The 18,453-nt window shown below is 44.9% G+C and overlaps 1 protein-coding gene across 1 annotated transcript in view; it reads right to left on the bottom strand.

Moving 5' to 3' along the window:
* Window positions 1–18,453, bottom strand: part of CRTC2 (CREB regulated transcription coactivator 2) — a 2,800,764-nt gene that overhangs the window by 2,147,503 nt on the left and 634,808 nt on the right. The gene's annotated exons all lie outside the window — the stretch shown is intronic.

Raw genomic sequence — 18,453 nt, 5'->3', positions numbered from 1 at the left:
AAAACTTAAGAACATAAAAAATGTATGTCAGAATGCAGTCTGTTGTACAAAAACTTTCACAGTGCAAGTCCACTGCACATTTCCATCAGTTGCAGCTACCAGAGCTATATAAAATATAGAAACCTAACACTACATTGCACTCTGAAGACCTCTACTTTAGAGAGCACAGCAAAACTCAAGTTATGCACTTACATAATGACAGACTTGCAGAAATGGATCCAGCTTCCAGAACCTGTAGGACTAGGGCCCACAGGCTTTAGTACTGCTTGGCACTTCAGACTTTCTCAGGCTTCTGCACTCTTTCTTCTCATACTAAAATAATTGCAACAACTGCATTCAAATCTGAGCAGATATACTGTGGCTAAACAGAAGCCAAACAACCCAGACCAGTGAACAAACATGGGGAGGGAGGGAAAGACTATTAATGAGGATGGACTCATTTCTTACATAGACCAATCATTATGACAAATGCACAACTTTTATATCTGACAGGAATGGGCCCACCTTCAGTAAATAAGTCATGTACTTTCCATAATGCTAGATCAGTGTTATCTTCTTCCATCTGTCTCAACTACTGGGTATATCTGTTCCGATCTGCAATTTTTAGACTCTTGGATCCAGGACTCAGGCTCTTCCCCTCTACCCATAATTCCCTACTATCTTCACAATTCCTCAAATCTATGTTGCCTACCTATACTATATAAAAGAAAAAAGAATACTTGAACACATGCAAAGTACAATGCATAAAATTAGGAAAGAAAATTGGCAAATTAATTGGCTGACAGAGTAGATTTTAAGATCACCTTAGGAAGAAGGTTAGGACTTGTCCAAAGTGAAACCCTAACCTTATGAAAAATAAGGCACATCAGCTTGCATGACAGAGCCTGTAGTTCTGAAATCCTTCTGAATGAGGCAACCACCACCTGGAAATTCATTTTCCAAGAAAGAAATTTGAGATCCACTAAAGCTGTAGGTTCAGAAGGGGGCTTGGTTATGGCCTGAAGTAAAAAGCAGTATCAAAAGGGGAACAGGGTCTCAATGGGGGGGGGGGGTCTAAGAAGAAATGCCGCCACTTAAAAAGGCTAAGATATATTAAAAGTTTCCCCATGAAACCTGGAAACAGCAGCCAGTTGGACTTAATGGTGAAAAAACGTGCACCTTCGTGAAATGCAAAAAAATCCAAAACAGAAGAGAAGGAGCTGAGAAAGGAGCTAGACTCTTGGTCGAAGCCCAAATGGAAAACCTTTTCCACTTCTTTACAGGCTCTTCTAGTAGCTATTTTTTTTCAAGGAAGACTAAATATGGAAGCGCACAAGAAGAAAGCCTGAAATTTCTGGCCATCAATGGAAGTGGAGAAACCCAGCGGTCAGCTTTAGAACTCTGATGTCCAGTTAAGGATTCCTGGATGGTGACAAAACAGATCTGAAAGAGGGTCCAGCACCCAGCCAAAGGAGGAGGAACCTACTGGGCTGCCTCACTATCTTGATGTGGTAGTAGATGTCCTAAACATTCACTGAGCACAACCAGTTGTCTTTTATCAAATCAGGAAAAATGGACTGAACTGTGGCCATTGTGAATTTTATCTGTCTTACAAATTGGTTGAGATGGCTGAAGCCCAGAATAAGCCTGAAAAAGAAGTTACGTTCTTACCATAACGTTCCATCTGTGATGTCGATCTTCATTCATTCTTGATTGATGGGTTCAGTTCTGACCTCTTGGAACCAATTCGGCTGTTATACATAGCTCGTGCCAGCGTAAAACTCACGAGCTAAGGCTCTACCCACAATCCCTCTCTTCCCATTACCCCAGATCAAGTTTGCATCATTACAGTTAGGAAAATACACAAGCCCTGTCTAAGGTATAACCCTGTAACATCCCAGGACTAGAACTGAACCTCCAGGAGTCTTTTGGAGAGGGTAGGAGGGTGGGATGTCAAGAATGAATGAAGATCAATAACAGAGATAGAATATTATGGTAAGAATATAACTTCTTTAGCTGATGTTGTCAATCTTCATTCATTCATTCTTGACTGATGGGACAGAGTTCCCAGCTACTTTAGATCCTGGGCGGCCCTAAGGAAGGATATTCCTGAGCACCACAGAGCCAAAGGATGCTCTTCCCCTGGAGACCATGTCTAATTTGTAATGGGTGATAAAGGTACGTGGAGTAGCCCAAGTTGCAGCTGCACATGTCTTCCACAGAAGCTGTGGAATGAAAGAGCACTGAAGTGAAAACAGATCTTGTAGAGTGAGCTCAAACTGTAGCCGGCAGTTTGAGTCTATTTTGATTGTATATAAAGGTATTGCAGTCTCTAAGCCATTTACAGAAGGTGACCTTTGACACAGGTTTGCCAATCTGGATCCCGAAAAAGATAGAAATAGTTGGTTTGTTTTTCTGGAAGATTTTGTTCTGTCCAAGTATAAACGTAACTGTGGACATCCAACAAGTGTAAACAGTGCTCTTCCTTTGTTTGCAAAATTTGGGAAGAAGACTGGCAAGTCTATAGACTGGTTGATATTAGACTCCGATACCACTTTGGGAAGAAAAGTGGGATTGGTTCCGAGTGATACTCTTTCTTTGTGAAAAATGATATAGCGATGAATCACACACAAAACTTGTAATTCTGGCATTCTCCTAGCAGATGTGAAAGCTACTAGGAAGAAAGTTTTCCAAGATGAAAACTTGAGGTCGCAAGTAGCTGCTGACTCAAAAGGCTGCTGACTCAAAAGGCTGTCAAACTAGACATTATAAGACTAAGGTCGAATCCCATGGCGCTACATGGTCTTTGAATGGGGGTTATAAATGCAGAGCGCCTTTAAGAAAATTTTTTGCATAAACAATGGGACATCAAGGAATGGTCATCAAAACAGTTATGAAAATTTGAAATGGCAGCCAAATGAACCTTTGTGGTTGTAGAGGCACCCATTTCAAATAAGTTAGCTAAATATTCTAGGACCTTATCAACTGATACTGAGAAAGGGTCCATGTAGTTTGTACATACCCAAACTGAAAATCTATTGCATTTGGTTAGGTAAAGCTTCCTGGTGGACAGTTTATGAGAAGCCAGAAGTATCTTTTGTACTGGAGAGGACAAGTTATTCTGCCTGGCAATTACTGGAATTGGAGAAATCAAGCTGTCAGCTTGAGATTTTGAAGGTTGGGATGCACCAAGCCCCAAGGGTGAAACTGTAGGTCCTGAGTTGGGTCCAGAATCTACAGGCAGTGAATCAAGGGAGGCCAAAGGAAGGGGAACCAGACTTGACAGGGTCAGTAAGGTGCAATGAGAATTACTTTGCTACTTAACCGTTGGGCTTTCCTCAGAAATTGTGGGATTAGTGGAATAAGCATACAGAAGTCCCGGGGGCCAATCAAAAAGAATGGTCTCTCTTGGTACTCCCCCCGCAAGAGGAGATTACGGCAAAGTAGCCTCTGCATTTGTGGTTTATGAGAGAGACGAACAGGTCGCAGCACAGCTGACCCCATCAATAAAAGATATTCGCCGCTGTGTTGAGAATGAGAGACCACTCGTGATGCAGGAGGATACATCTGCTCAGTTTGTCCACAATCACATTGGAGTTCCTCAAGATATGTGTTGCTACCAGAAAGCAGATGGAAGCGATAGCCCATTGCCAAATTCTTAGGGCTTCCCGACATAAGGGTAGGACTTGGTTCCCTCCCGTTTGGTGATATACCAGACTATGGACATGTTGTTCAACTGGATTGCAATTGTCCGCTAAGGAAGGACAGACTGGAATGCTTTCAATGCTAAAAACACTGCACTCAATTATAGGATGTTGATGTGCAAATTGGCCTTTTGCAGAGACCAAGTGCCTTGAACAGTCTTTCCCAGAAAATGCCCCCACCCTCCCACTCTATCTGGGAAGTCTCCATGGCCTTGGGCTGAGAGAGGGAAAAGGTATGACCATCACAGATTCTTTTCTGGCTTCATCCACCAAGATAAATCCTTTTTGCAATGATTTGTTACCAAGACAGCATGGGACATGGGGTGCATTAGAATCGACCGTTTGTGATGCCAAGAGCCACTGAAGCAGCCTCATGTGATAACTCACTAGGAAAATTAACGGTATCATTGCGGCCAGAGCTTGTAGTACCAGATGAGCAGGAACTTTGTTTTGAGAAATTATTACGTGAACTTGCGATCTTAGCTTCAACACCCTGTGGAGAGGAAGGGAGGCTACACGAGACTTATTTAATCTTGCTCCGATAAACTCCAGATCCTATATGGGAGTCAATTGTTTTCCTTGTTGATTGAAATGCCTAGAGTTTCGGCAAGATGTAGAACAAAGTCTATGGTGTAAAGCAGTAGATGCCTGGAGGGGGTGGTGAGGAGCCATTCGTGTAGATAATGAAACATCCGGAATCCTGGTAGTCTCACATGAGCTGCTATGACTGCCATGCATTTGGTGAACACCCTGGGGGCTGTGGTGAGACCAAAGGGCAGCGCTCGGAATTGGTAATGACTGGCTCCTAGCCGGAAGTGGAGATAATCTTCTGGAGTGCTTGTTCATAGGTAGGTACTAGACTATTGGCCCTGGGGCCTATACAAGCCTAGCCACAAGGGTACCCTGACTTGCGTCACCCAGAAAATTATTTCCCTGCGCCCCTGTCAAGAAGAGCCACAGAGGTGATCCCCGGGGTGAATTTCCTATTTCCCATCTAATCATCAAGGTTTTTCTTGAAGAGTGCTAGTGAGGAGCTTTGTTTGATGTAGATAGGTAGTTTGTTCCAGAGTATAGGATGTCTCTGGGACAGGAATCTATCCCTCGAGCATAGTCTTTGGGACAGGAATCTATCCCTTGAGCATGTTCTGTTTATTGTGGTGACAAGGTTTAGGTCCCTAGAGCATGTAGCTCGGATGGACTGTTTTTTTTTTTTAAGTGGAGCATGTCCAACAGCTCTGGGTTTGACATAGCTTTGTATGTTAGGCATAAATCACCTCTAAGTAGGCGATATGCGACGGGAGTACAGCTGGAGATTTTGGAGACGGTCTGCGTAGGGCATCTGTTTGAGGCCGGTAATCCTCTTTGTGAAGGATTTCTGTGGCCTTTGCAGTTGCTGCAGTTGTCTTGTGAGGTACATACCAAAAGGGGCATTGTACTCTATAATTGGTCTAATGAGTGACGAGCAGAGGGGAACAATGACCTCTTTTTTCCTGGATGAAAAACCTTTTGTGATGAGGTGTGCCACATAGAAGGATTTCCTGACTACTGTGGCGATGTGGTTATCAAAGGAGAGGCTACTGTCCACCTGTGTCTCAAGGTCTCATCACACTTTCTGTGCTAAGTAGACTACCACCTATGTGGTAGCTCATGGGTACAGAGTTTTTATCAAAGGGGATGACGATGCACTTTTTGGCATTGAGCTTAAGGCCGTGGCTTTGACACCAGGCATCTATCTCAGCGAAGCCCTTTTGTAGGATGTCCACATCTTTAGGAGTTTCAATTATGGCTCCCAGTTTGCAGTCGTCTGCGAACTTCATTAGCCAAAGACCTTCTGTGTTGACCTGTACTTCAGAAAAGTAGATACCAAACAGGAGAGGACCCAGGACTGAACCCTGTGGTACTCCACTTGTCACTGGTCTGAAGTCGGATTTGGAGTCTGCAACTTTCATGGTGTGGGTTCTATCAGTGAGCCAGATGGCAACCCATCCTGTGACACAGAGATTTATACCTAGTTTAGTGAGTTTATCTATGATTCCTGAGTGGGGGATGGTGTCAAAAGCCTTGGCGAGATTTAGACAGGCTGTGTGAACCACCTTCCTCTCATCTACGGCTTTGGTGACTGCTTCAAAGAAGTCAATCAGGTTTAGGAGACATGATCTGCCTTTTACAAACCCGAACTGGGTAGGGTCCAGAGTTTGGAGATTTCCTATGTCTTTATAAGTTCCATGATGATACAATCCATGGCTTTGCAGACCAGGCTCATTAGGCTAATGGGGCGGTAGTTCCCGGGGTCCGTGATGGCTCCCCCTTTGAGGAGTGGGATAACCATCGCTGTGCGCCATTCCATGGGCACAAAGCATGAGGTGAGGCTATGATTGAACATGGTACTCAGGTGGGGTGCCAGTTCATTCTGTAGTTCATGTATAATGCAGCCTGGGATGTTGTCGGGTCCCATGGATGCTGTGTTCTTGGCTTTGGAGACAGTGTGGTTTTAACATGTTTAGCTGTTATTACAGGAACTTTGCATTCTTCCAGTATAGTGATGGGCCCTTTAGGGGGTGAGGGGGGGTAAAGTTAGCAGTGAACCTATCTGCCAGGATATTGGCAATATCTGTTGGTTCTGGATATTTAGAGCCATTGTGCTGTAACTCAGAGCAGATCTGAGTATTGCCATTGAGATTTTTGACATAGCTGTAAAATGCTTTGTGGTCAGTGGCGATTTTGTTTTCAAAGTAAGCTTTGGAGGATTTTATGTGGGATCTCAGCTTATTACTGAGGTTGACCAGGGAGTTCTTCCAGTAATGGGATTTAACTCTTCTTTGCAACAGTCTCTTTCTTCTGTTGTAGAGTTTGTTTATGGCAGGGGACCATCAGACTGGCTTCCTATTTTTTGAAGATAGCATCTTAGTTCTGTTAGGGATAGGATGATCCATGCACTCATGTAAGTGCTTACAAAGTGCTTTTGTGTAAGATTCCGCAGTTGCGCCTCTACTGTCCACCTGCATGGGTGTCATGAAGTTTACCACCTCTGTCTTAGGAAGCGTGAAGTCGGCTTTGGAAATTTTTTTTACAGTGGTTTCCCTAATGGGGGTGGGGGTGGGGGCGGGGGCGGGATGTGGATGTCTAGGCTAATTAGCTTGTGGTCAGATCTGACCAGCGAAGGATTGACTTCTGTTGTGGAACACCGGTCGCCCATGTTAGTAATGACTAGGTCTAGGATACTGCTGCCCCTGGTAGGGGTGTGGATAAGTTGATCCAAGGTGTTGGAATTTATGAATGAGCAAAAGAGTTGGTACATGAGTAGTTTCCCCAGTTAATTGTGGGGAAGATGAAATCGCCCATTATTAGGGTGTTGGGTTATACCCTAATATTTTCCAGAGTATCAAGGAATGAGGAGTGGGAATCCTGGAGCATGGTAGGGGACTTCTAGCAAGCTACAATTTGGATTGCGCTCTTGCCCATAGTTAGTTGCACTTGGATAACCTCAGATGCATTATGCTGAGCAACCAGCCTGGAGGTGTGGGTATCCCTAATAAAAATGGACAAGCCACCACCTTTAGTGTTTCGGTCCAGGTTAGGTGGCCGAAAGGTGTGATATGAGTTACAGCCTGGTAATGCAGGGGTGCTCTCTGGAGCCTTAAACCAGGTCACAGTTACTGCACAGATATCGATGTTCTCCATTTTTAGGAGTGCCTCGAGAGAGTGCATTTTGAGGTTTAGACTTCTAGAATTGAGTAGCATTACCCTCAGACTTCGCATGTTTGTGTCTGTCATGTTGGTAGTTTTGTCATTTGTACCTTGCCTAAAAAAAGGCACTATAGGGGTGGCAAGGGCCTTAGCCAGTAATCTAAATCGCACGGGCGAAAGGTGCAGACTATTTCTGGCAAAGCATCATGGGCATCCCTGGCAGATAGATACTGGATCCCCTTTGAATGACACCAGAAGCTTAGCCAATTGTTGAAGTCAATCTTTTTGTCCTTATACTGTGGTATCATTCTGGGCGAAGGCAGGATACTACTCAAGGCTAGGGTCATACCTGCCTGGGTCACATGGTCCGAGAGCTCTTCCATGTCTCTTTTCATGTAGTCCAAGGAGGTACGTCTCAAGTCATTCACTCCAACATGAACAATGACAGAGTCGTATTTGTACTTGTTGTGGAGTGACTTGAGTGCATGCGTTATGTGGCAGATCCTGGCACCAGACAGGCAGCTGACCGTAACTTTCTCCTTGTTCAGTCTGGTGAGTGGGACATCAGTGTGCCTGACTATAGAGTCACCTATGACGAAGATGTCTGGTGCGTCGTCTTGCCTTAAGGGCTGTTTTTAGGTGGCACACTGGTGTTGTGAGCCATGTGTCGCTTGGGTTGTGATTGGTGTTTGCGCTTCAGCTTCGCAGGTCCTCGTTGCTTGGGTAGGTTAATGTTAAGGGCCTCCGCATATGTGGGTTTCCTGTTGCTATGTGTGGGTTTTGATGGTGTGGGTTTTGTAGGCTATGTGTTGCTTGAGGTGTGTTGCAGATGTTTACCTTCTCCTCTTGACTTTCTAGCACAGACTTGGTTAGAGAGAGCTTTGCTTCCAGTTTGGATATGTACTTGCATCTCTCGCAGGTTGTAGTGTTTGGTGGTAGAAGGAGAGGGTTGTCTGTGTACATGAGGCAGTTGCTGCATTGCCCCAATATGCCCAAATTAACCAGGTGAACAGGAGAAATAACCAAAAGATGACACTTGGATATGCCTGGTTAGGTGCTTTTTAGTAAAGTGCAAGAGCTGTTTTTCCTTACCTTGGCAAGGTACTTTGCAATTTTAGGTAGTTTAGTGCCAACGGTTAATTCACCTATTGACAGGGAGGATTTTAGTGCTTGTACTAGTTTACGGATTCTTAGTACTTTTTAGCAGTTCTAGAGCAAGTGCTAGTCACAGGGATTAAGGTTTTAGTGCTACTATTGAAAAGAAGATTTAAAAAAAGTTCAGTTACAGGCTTGCTGTTCTTGAACTGTTTGTAAGTTTCTGTGAGGCCATTTTTTGCTTGGGCTAAAGGAAAGTCTCTCTGTTGATCAGTGGCAGTGAAAAACATTGAGCAGCCTGCCTGCCCCTGTGGGAGTGGTTACTGACTTGAAACTGTAGTTTTACTGGCCATTTTGGGTCAATTCCAAAACTCCATCTTCCTCTCTTAAAACCCTCTTTTGCGCGTTTTTGTGCATAGCGCAACAGCGGGCAGCGCCGCCTAATTGGGTTTAAACTATTCCTGGCTCCACAAAGTCTGCTCTTCACTTTTTCCCTTAGAACTGCTCTATCTCTCAATTTAAACACCATATTCTCATTCTAAGGCCCTTCACTGGTCCAATTAAGTAATCCTACAAGTTAGCACTATTAAACCATAAGCACTACTTACTCTTATACTCTCTACGATTACCCTGTCCTCTATTGGTCCGTCTTAAATTCAGTTTCCCTGTTACTCTAGCATGTCCAAAGGTCAGTCAATGGTTTCATCTCCAGTCCAGCTGGTGAATCTGGGAATTTTGAGGCAATGTTACAACTGTCTCATGTACACGGACAACCCTCTCCTCCTCCAAACAGGTTCAAATATATGTGAAAGATGCAACTATTTAGCCAAACTGGAGGCTGAGCTCTCTCATCTCAAAACTGGTGTAACCAGTCAGGAGGAGAAGGTAACCTCACACAACACAATTCCAGTATCACATAGTCCCACCACATCAGCGAACCAAACACATAAATACACTAAAACATACTCGGAGGCTCTAAATAAAAATCTACCTAAGCAACAGAGACCTCCAAAGCAGACATCCAAGCAAACGCTACCTCAAAACAAAACACACACAACACATAACCCACAAAGTCAGTGTGCCAAGCAGCCACAGCCCTTAAGGCTGAATAACATACCTGATACTCTTGTTATAGGTGACTCTATTGTCAGACACACTGACGTCCCGCTCACCAGGCTGAATAAAGAGAAGGTCACGGTGAGCTGCCTGTCGGGCGCTAGGATCCGACACATAACGCAAGCACTCAGGTCACTCCAAAGCAAATACAAATATGACTCAGTCATTGTACATGCTGGTGTGAATGACCTGAGACGTACCTCCCTGGACTACATGAAAAGAGACATAGAGGAGCTCTCTGATCATGTAGCACAGGCTGGTATGACTCTGACCTTGAGCAGCATCTTACCCTCACCTAGAATGATGCCACAGTACAAAGACAAAATGATCGATTTTAACAATTAGCTAAAATTTTGGTGTCATTCAAAGGGGATCCAGTGTCTGCCAGCCTGGGATGACATGCTCGACAAGCCACGTTGCTTCGCTAGGGACGGCTTGTACCTGTCACCACTGGGCTTTCGGATATTGGCAAAGGCTCTTGCCACCCTCATAGTGCCTTTTTTAAGCAAAGCTCAAAAGTCAAACCCACCCCCATAGACAGCACAAGGAACAAGAAACTAAGGGTAATGCTGCTAAATGCCAAAAGTCTTAACCTCAAGATGCACGCACTTGAAGCTCTCCTCAGTATGGAGAACATCGATATCTGTGCAGTGACAGAAACCTGGTTCAAGGCTCCAGAGAGCACCCCAGCACAACCGGGCTATACCTCGTATCATGCTTTTCGGCCCCAAAACCCTGACCGAACCACAAAAGGAGGGGGAGTTTCCATATTTATCAAGGATATCCACACCTCCAGGTTAGTGGCATTGCACGAAGTATCACAGACCATCCATGTGCAACTAACAGTGGGCAAGACTGCTTTTCAGTTTATAGCATCCTACAGACCACCCTCTCAATGTCAGGAATCCCATTTGGCTTTCCTGAAAACATTGGAGAACATGAAGATCTCTCCGAACACCATTATATTGGGCGACTTCAACTACCCAAACATTGAGTGGGAGCACTACTCAAGCCCCAGCACCTTAGCCCAAAGATTCCTGGAAATTATAAACTCAAATGCTATGGAACAACTAGTCACCACTCCCACAAGAGGGGACAACATACTAGACCTGATCATTACCAACATGGGGACCCTATGCTCCACACCAGAAGTATATCCCTCATTGGTAAGATCAGACCATAAATTAATTTCACTGGATGTCCACATCCTGACCCCACCCCCAGCCCAGAAAACCACAGTGAAAAACTTCTCAAAAGCAAACTTCTCACTTCTCAAAACCGAAGTGGAATCCTTCAAGGCCCCAGGGCCAGTGGAAACTACAGCCCAAACTGCAGAATCCTATATAAATGCATTCTACGGACATCTCCAGGAATGCATGGATCATGCTATCCCAAACAAAACCAAAACCCAATCATCCAAAGGCAGGCATCCAGTCTGGTGGACCCCTGCCATAAATAAACTGTACAACAGAAGGAGGAAGCTACTACATGATAGAGCAAAATCCCTAATAGGGAAGGCATCTTTGATCAGTACTAGCAAAAAATTACGATCCCTCATAAAATCCTCCAAGGCCAGCTTCGAGAGAAAAATTGCACAGGACACCAAAGACAATCATAAGGCTTTTTTCAGTTATGTTAGAAACCTGGGATGCAACTCCCAGACTTGTTCTGAGTTGATTCTAAACGACAAAAAATACACTGAACCCACAGACATCGCCAATATCCTGGCAGACAGGTTCAGTGCAAACTCCCCCCCCCAAAAGAGCAAGTATCTATCCCGGCAGAGGGCTGCCTCCCAAACATCTCAGATGCTCAGGTGAAGGCTGTCCTCTCCAAAGCAAAAAACACTGCTTCCATGGCACCAGATGGCGTCCCAGTTTGCGTCCTACATGAACTACAAGAGGAACTAATCCCTCAAATAAAACAGCTACACAATCTCAGCCTCACTACAGGATATGTGCCCACAGAATGGCGTACAGCAACAGTGGTCCCACTCTACAAAGGTGGAGCCTCTACGGACCCTGGAAACTATCGCCCCATAAACCTGACTAGCTTAGTCTGCAAGGCTATGGAGAGGATCATCATGGAGCTCATAAACAAAGACATTGGGGACCTACAGACACTAGATCCTACCCAGTTCGGCTTTGTCAAGGGCAGATCCTGCCTTTTGAACCTGGTTGACTTCTTTGAAACAGTCACCAAAACCATAGATGAATGGAAGGTAGTCCACACAGCCTATCTGGACCTTGCAAAGGCATTTGACACAATACCCCACTCGGGCATCATAGATAAGCTATCCAGCTTAAATATAAACCCTATGTCACAAGATGGGTCGCAAACTGGCTCAAAGACAGAACCCACAGAGTGAGAGTTGCTGGAGCCATGTCAGACTCGAAACCGGTCACAAGTGGCATCCCACAGGGTTCTGTCCTGGGACCACTCTTGTTCGGTATATACTTTTCGAGGTACAGGCAAGCGTGGGAGGACTATGGCTCACCAAGTTCGCAGACGACTGCAAACTGGGCCATAATCAACTCTCCAGCCGACACAAACATCCTTCAAAAGGTCTCACAGAGACAGATAACTGGTACCAGCGCCATGGTTTAAAGCTAAATGCCAAAAATGTATAGTCATTCCCTTTGGAAAAACAATGTGCCCACAAATTACCACATAGGCGAAACCCATTATGTACAGAGAAAGTTATTAGGGACCTGGGGACCCAAGTTGATAGCAATCTCTCCTTTGAAAACCACATTGCCAAAGTGGTTAGAAAGACCTTCTACATAGCCCACCTCATCACAAAGGGTTTCACATCTAGATCAAGAGAGGTAATCGTGCCCTTTATTCATCCCTCATCAGGCCCATCATAGAATACAATGCCCCTTTGGGATGTACCTTACCCGACACCTGCAGCAATTAGAAAGACCCCAAAAGTATCTCACCAAGAGGATCAAGGGTCTCAAACAGATGCCATATGCTGCTCGGTTAAAAAAACTCCAGCTCTACTCAGTTGCATACCGCCTACTTCGAGGCGATCTATGCCTGACATACAAAGCTATGTCAAATCCAGAATTAATGGACATGCGCCACCTCAATAAATCTAAATCCCTTAGAGCCACACGCTCGAGGGACTTGAATCTCAGCACAGAAATAAATAGAACTTGCTGGAGGGACAGGTTCATAACCCAGAGGCTCCCTTCGCTCTGGAATAGAATTCCAGTTCATGTGAGGCAGAGCACCTCACTGAATCTCTTCAAGAAGAATCTCGATAAGTGGATGGGGGATCGTAGGTTTGTCCCAGGGATTACTCCCGTGTCACTATTAGACAGAGGCACAGTAAACTAAACCTTAAAAAGGGCACAGTATACTCAAATCAAGGGGTGGCGTAAGCCATACAGAATCGGGCTAGGCTTATAATTGCCCCAGGGCAGATAGCCTAGTATGAACCTATGAACCTAATAGCAGTTCTAAGAAAAATTGTCCATTTTTATCTGGTAATACACATCCTGAAGATCTATAGAGCACATCCAATCGCTTTCCTCCAAAAAGGGAAGGACAGACTGAACTGTCACCATCTGGAATTTTGTTTTTTGGACAAATTTATTCAGTAGGCTGAGATCCAGGATTGGTCTTCAGTTCCCTTGTTTTTTTATCACTAAAAAGAATCTGGAGAAAAATCTGGATCCGTGTTGGTCTGGTGGGACTATTTGGATGACTTTTTTGAAGCAGCTTTTAAATCTCTACTACTGCTAGATCCCTCCGACTGGGTGGAACACCGGGGATTCACTTTTGGAGCTTTGGCAAAAGGCTGAAGGGGATGTGGTAACCTCTGGTAATGATTTTCTGCACCCAAGTATCTGAAGTTATTGTAAGCCAGGCTGAATGGTGCAGAGAAAATCTTCCCCTGACTGCCTCCAGAGGTAAGCAATCCGCCCTCCATTCAGGAGGGCTGATGGGGTTTCCAGGAAAAGAATCTCTGGAGCCCTGGTTACGCAGACCCCCTCTGCCATGGGGGGAGGCCCTCTTCCAGAAGTGTTCCCCCCTCTGCCACGGGGGGAAAACTCACCACGTGTGTCCCGAAAAGGCCCTTGGGTCTTCTTGAACCATATTTTTCCACTTCTCTGATTCCTGGAATTCGTGAACGCCCACAGCAAAAAGGATCTTTCCATCTTTTTCACACCTGGCTAGTGTCTGTAACTTTCTGGCCAAACAATGAAGTATCACTGACAGCACCACTGATAAAGGAATATTTAAAAGGTTCTGCAAAGTCATACAAGCGCATCCAGACATAATGCCTAATAGCAATGCCTGTACCCGCTGCTCTAGATGTCCCTTCGGCTGCATGAGCAATAAGCCGCATGGACAAATTTGAGATAGAATCCAGGGTGGCAAGCTGAGAGGCAACCTTACCCCAAACCTCAAGACACTGCTCCTGCAAGGGTGTCTGGAAGCACAGTTATCAGATCCCTTGGGAGTCTAGTAAAGTGTGTCAAGAAGTTCAAGGAACGAATAGCGAAGGTCGTTGGAGCAAAGACCCACTTCCCAAATCTGTCTATAGTCAAGGACTCTCGGTTAGGAGGATGGACAATTGAACTCTCTTTGGCGAGTTCCTTTTTGGTGGCCACCACCACCACCATGGCATCCACTGCTAGACCTTTTGACCAATGGGGCTGATGATCTGGGGCTGACAAAATCTTATCCGGTCTCCAGGGAAACAGCTCTATGGAGTCAGGAGCCTTCCATGCTAGCTGAATAATCAACTTAACTAGGTCGTCAGCGGGCAGGGTCACCCAAGAAGTACATGGGCAGGCAAGAAAAACTTGCAAGAACACAGATTCCTCACAGGATGGGTTTGAGGGCTTCCAATCACCCTTCTGTTTTAGTATTTCCAGGATGTCTCCAAAGGAGACATCTTCTGGGGGTGAACATGGGAAACCTTCCCCTTCATCGTAATCTGTGTCTTCAGTGACTAATTCTTCTGGAGAATAAAAGCTCTCTCCAAAATCTGGAAGGCAGGCCTGCCCGAAGAGGGATGGAAGCCCAAAACCGAGAAAGACCACCTCAGAACCAGGGTCACACTGCACTGACGAGCCACCACCCAGAGCAAGAGCTGAGAGAAGGCTTGAAACTGCCATGGCTCTGAGAGCCATTGACAGCACCATGGAAGCAATTGGACTATTCCACAGATTTTGGAACTGACAGCCAAACCACGGTCCCAGGTATGCAACACAGCCGAAGGAGCCCAAGACCACAAAGTCAACACTGGCACAGAGGTAAGGTCCACCATCGGCACTGTGGTAGCTGGTACCAGAAGCGTCAAAGTGGGGAGCTCCAAACCATGAAGGGAGGTCGAAGGAGGATATACTGATGGAGTCCTTGGAGAGTAAGCCTTGGCTACAGGTGGGAGAGAGGTTTGTGAAGGTGCAGGGAGACCCCAGGCTGCCAAAAGCTTGTCCACCAATTTGACTATGTCCAATTCTGAGAGACTCATGGAAGAACGGATCAACATTCCTGAAGGGGACTCAGGTCTATCCAGAAAAGGAATTGGTTGTTGATCCAAGAATGGGTTTACTGAAGGGGCTATCTAGTCCTGGGAATTATTATTGAATCAACTTTCAGCCCCATAGGCTGTAGTGTGGAAGGGGAAGCTAGAAGTGAATGAAAGGAAAGTAGTAGTGGTGCAGAAACTACTGTCGGTGCCGAAGAGGTCGTCAGCACCGAAGTAGTGGTTGGTGCCGAAGAGGACTGAAACGGTTCAATAACTGACGGCATATAGATTGAGTCACTTTCTGTGCTGAGGGTGATGATATTGTCATTTTCAGTACTTTGTTTTTTGGTTCTGAAGATGCAGCCGGAACCTGTGGCTTTTGGGACTTTGCTTCATGTGCCGAAGGACAGTTCGGCACAGAGTGGCTTCTTTTCTTCACACCTGGCTTCAGAGATTTTGAAGTCTCAACCTTAGATAGGGCTTCAATGAAGGGACATTTTTAACAAGCCTCTTAAGATAAGCTTATTGCGCTTCTCTGCTAAAGTAAGGGCGCTAAAGCCCTGACAAATTTTATAAGTTTTGTCCAAGTGAGCGGCACCCACACAGTACATGCAAGAAAGATGCTCATCAGAGTTGGGCATCTTTCTGCCACAGTCCTGACACGGTTTGAAGCTGGATGTCCCCTTTTGTTTATCCGCCATATCCAAATCACTAACACACACTCGCATCACACAAACAAGAAACGAAGGAAAGGAGTTTTTTTTTTTTTTTTTTTTTTTTAAACAGATCTACCAGCAATGGTATTGAAGAAATACCCTGTGGGTATAGCAAGAGAAAAAAGGGAAAAGGATACCAACAATGGAGTTTAAAGACTACCAACAGTAAGAAGGAAAAGGGGGAAAAAGGCCTGATACCAACAATGGTAATAAGAAATACCGTTAGGTAAAGGGTTATGGGTAGAAACAGTCAGCAAGCAGTCACACCCTCAAGAAAAGGAGCAAAAAAGTACAGTTGTGTACACTTACCATAAATGTAGATGTTCGAGTGTATTCACTGTTGCAGTCATTACATTTGGGTAATCTGCTGGCAGGTTGCCCTCAGTCGGCCTGAATTCCAAATTCTTGCGTCGGTTGCTGTCTTCTCTTCCATAACGTCAGGTCGTTAGGGGTATAAAACATGCAACCGATGCCATTTTCTTTAGTTTTTCTTGCCCCCGATGTTAGGTGCCCCCAAAAAGATAGCAATATTCTAAATATATATATATATATATATATATATATATATATATATATATATATATATACACATGCATCAATATAAACTTTACCTTCATCTACAAGCAAATACACCACATAGGTTGTAGAAAATAGAGAAGGAGAGATAAACTGTAGAATAATGGGGATGGTGAGAGGATAACCTGGACTGCAACAGTGAATGCACTCGAACATCTACATTTATGGTAAGTGTACACAAGTTGTGTACCTACCATAAATGTAGATGTTTGAGTGCATTCACTGTTGCAGTCATTACTCTTGAGTTATCCTGCTGGCAGGCTACCCGCAGTCGGCCAGAATTCCAAAGTCTAGGTCCGGCGTCGGTTGCTGTCGCCTCTTCCCTGACGTCAGTGCGCCAGGGGTACAAAAGATGCAGCCGACGCCAGTTTCTTCAGTTTTTCTTGCCCCAGATGTCAGGTGCCCCAAATAGGTAGGCTGAAAAATATACCAATAAGAAATGCATGCACAAAAATAACATTTCCTTCATCTACAAGCAAATACACCGAAAAGTTTGTATAGGATAGAGAAGTGCAGATAAGTCCCAGCAAAGAGAAGGAGAAGTTAAAGAAAAGGTGGATGGCAGGTGGGTAACCTGGACTGCAACAGTGAAAACACTCGAACATCTACATTTATGGTAGGTACACAACTGTACTATGTTCATCGTGTTTCACTGTTGCAGTCATTACTCTTGGGTAGAATCCCAAAGCTGAGGATGGGTGGCTTGGCTAAATAGGATTAGGAGAGGCTATGAGGCCCTGCAGAACTGCAGTGGCGAAGCCTGCTCTGGACTTAGAGTAGAGAGGCAAGTGGTAGTGCTTTGTAAAGGTGTGCATTGAACTCCAAGTTGCAGCCTCTAAGATTTCTTTGGTTGGTACTCCTCTGAGGAAAGCTGCTAAGTGGCTGCTGCTCTGGTGGAATGACAACTAATGCCCTTAGGCACTGATTTGCCATGTTGAAAACAGCAGAAACGGATGCAATGGCCTATCCATTTAGAAACAGTCTGTTTTGAGATAGCCTTTCCTTGTGATCCTGCAGCATATGACACTAAAAGTTGCTCAGTCTTTCTGAAAGCTTTAGTTCTGTCCAAGTAGAAGCACAACTGCCTGTGTATGTCCAAAGAATGCAGAATTATATCACCCTTGTTCTGTGGATTTGGGTAAAAGGTAGGCAAGTGAATGGTTTGGTTGAGGGCCACACTGGACACCACCTTAGGCATAAATGTAGGGTTTGTCCTCAAGTGAAACCCTGTCTGGATGAAAAATGATGAAAGGTTCCACAGCCATGAGTGCTTGTAACTCTGAGACTCGCCTTGCAGAGGTTATGGCTAGGAGCAGAGCTGTTTTCCAGAATAAGAATTTTATATCTGCTGTTGAGTTGATGCTGGCTCAAAAAGAGGCAGTGTGAGTTTTTCCAAAACATAATTGAGGTCCCAGGCCGGAATTGGTGCTCCCCTTGGAGGCCTAATGTTTTTGGCCCCTCTGAGGTACTGCCTTATTAAAGGATGAGAAAAGATAGGTGGTTCCGTATTGTAATGTGCAGAAATGGCAGAGGCATGAATCTTAATTGATGAGAAAGAAAGGCCTTTGTTCAGCATCTCAGTTAGGTATTGTAAAATCTGAGGAATATTTGGTACAGACGTGTCAATGCCTTGTTCCTGGTTCCAAGCACAGAATCTCTTCCATTTTTCTGCATAAGATTTTCTGGTACTGGGCCTCCTGGCCTCCAAGATAACATCCATAACAGCTTTTGAAAGAGGAGTGTTCTGAATGGCTACATTATCTGCCATGCTGCCAGATTTAAGGTCCTGAGTTGGCTGTGCAGGATCTGATTGTTTTGTTGGGTCAGCAAGTGAGAAGTCTGAGGCAATATCCATGCTGGACCTTGAGACAAGCTCTTCAGGACTGGGTACCAGTGCTGGCGTGGCCAGTCTGGTGCAATCAGAATAATTTTTGGCTTCTCTTGTCTGACCATTAGGAGTACTCTGGGAAGGAGAGGCAGTGGGGGAAAAGCATATACTGTTAGATTTTTCCATCTGAATGATAGGGCGTCCACTTTCCATGCTTGCTTGTGGTAAATCCTTGTGCAAAATCTCTGAAATTGACAGTTGTGA

This window comes from Protopterus annectens, chromosome 8.part0, assembly GCF_019279795.1.
Source record: "Protopterus annectens isolate FY-2018-M chromosome 8.part0, PAN1.0, whole genome shotgun sequence".
NCBI classification, from domain to species: Eukaryota; Metazoa; Chordata; order Ceratodontiformes; family Protopteridae; genus Protopterus; species Protopterus annectens.
Note: the sequence above shows the minus strand (reverse complement) of the source record. Positions and strands in the feature narration are given on the sequence as shown.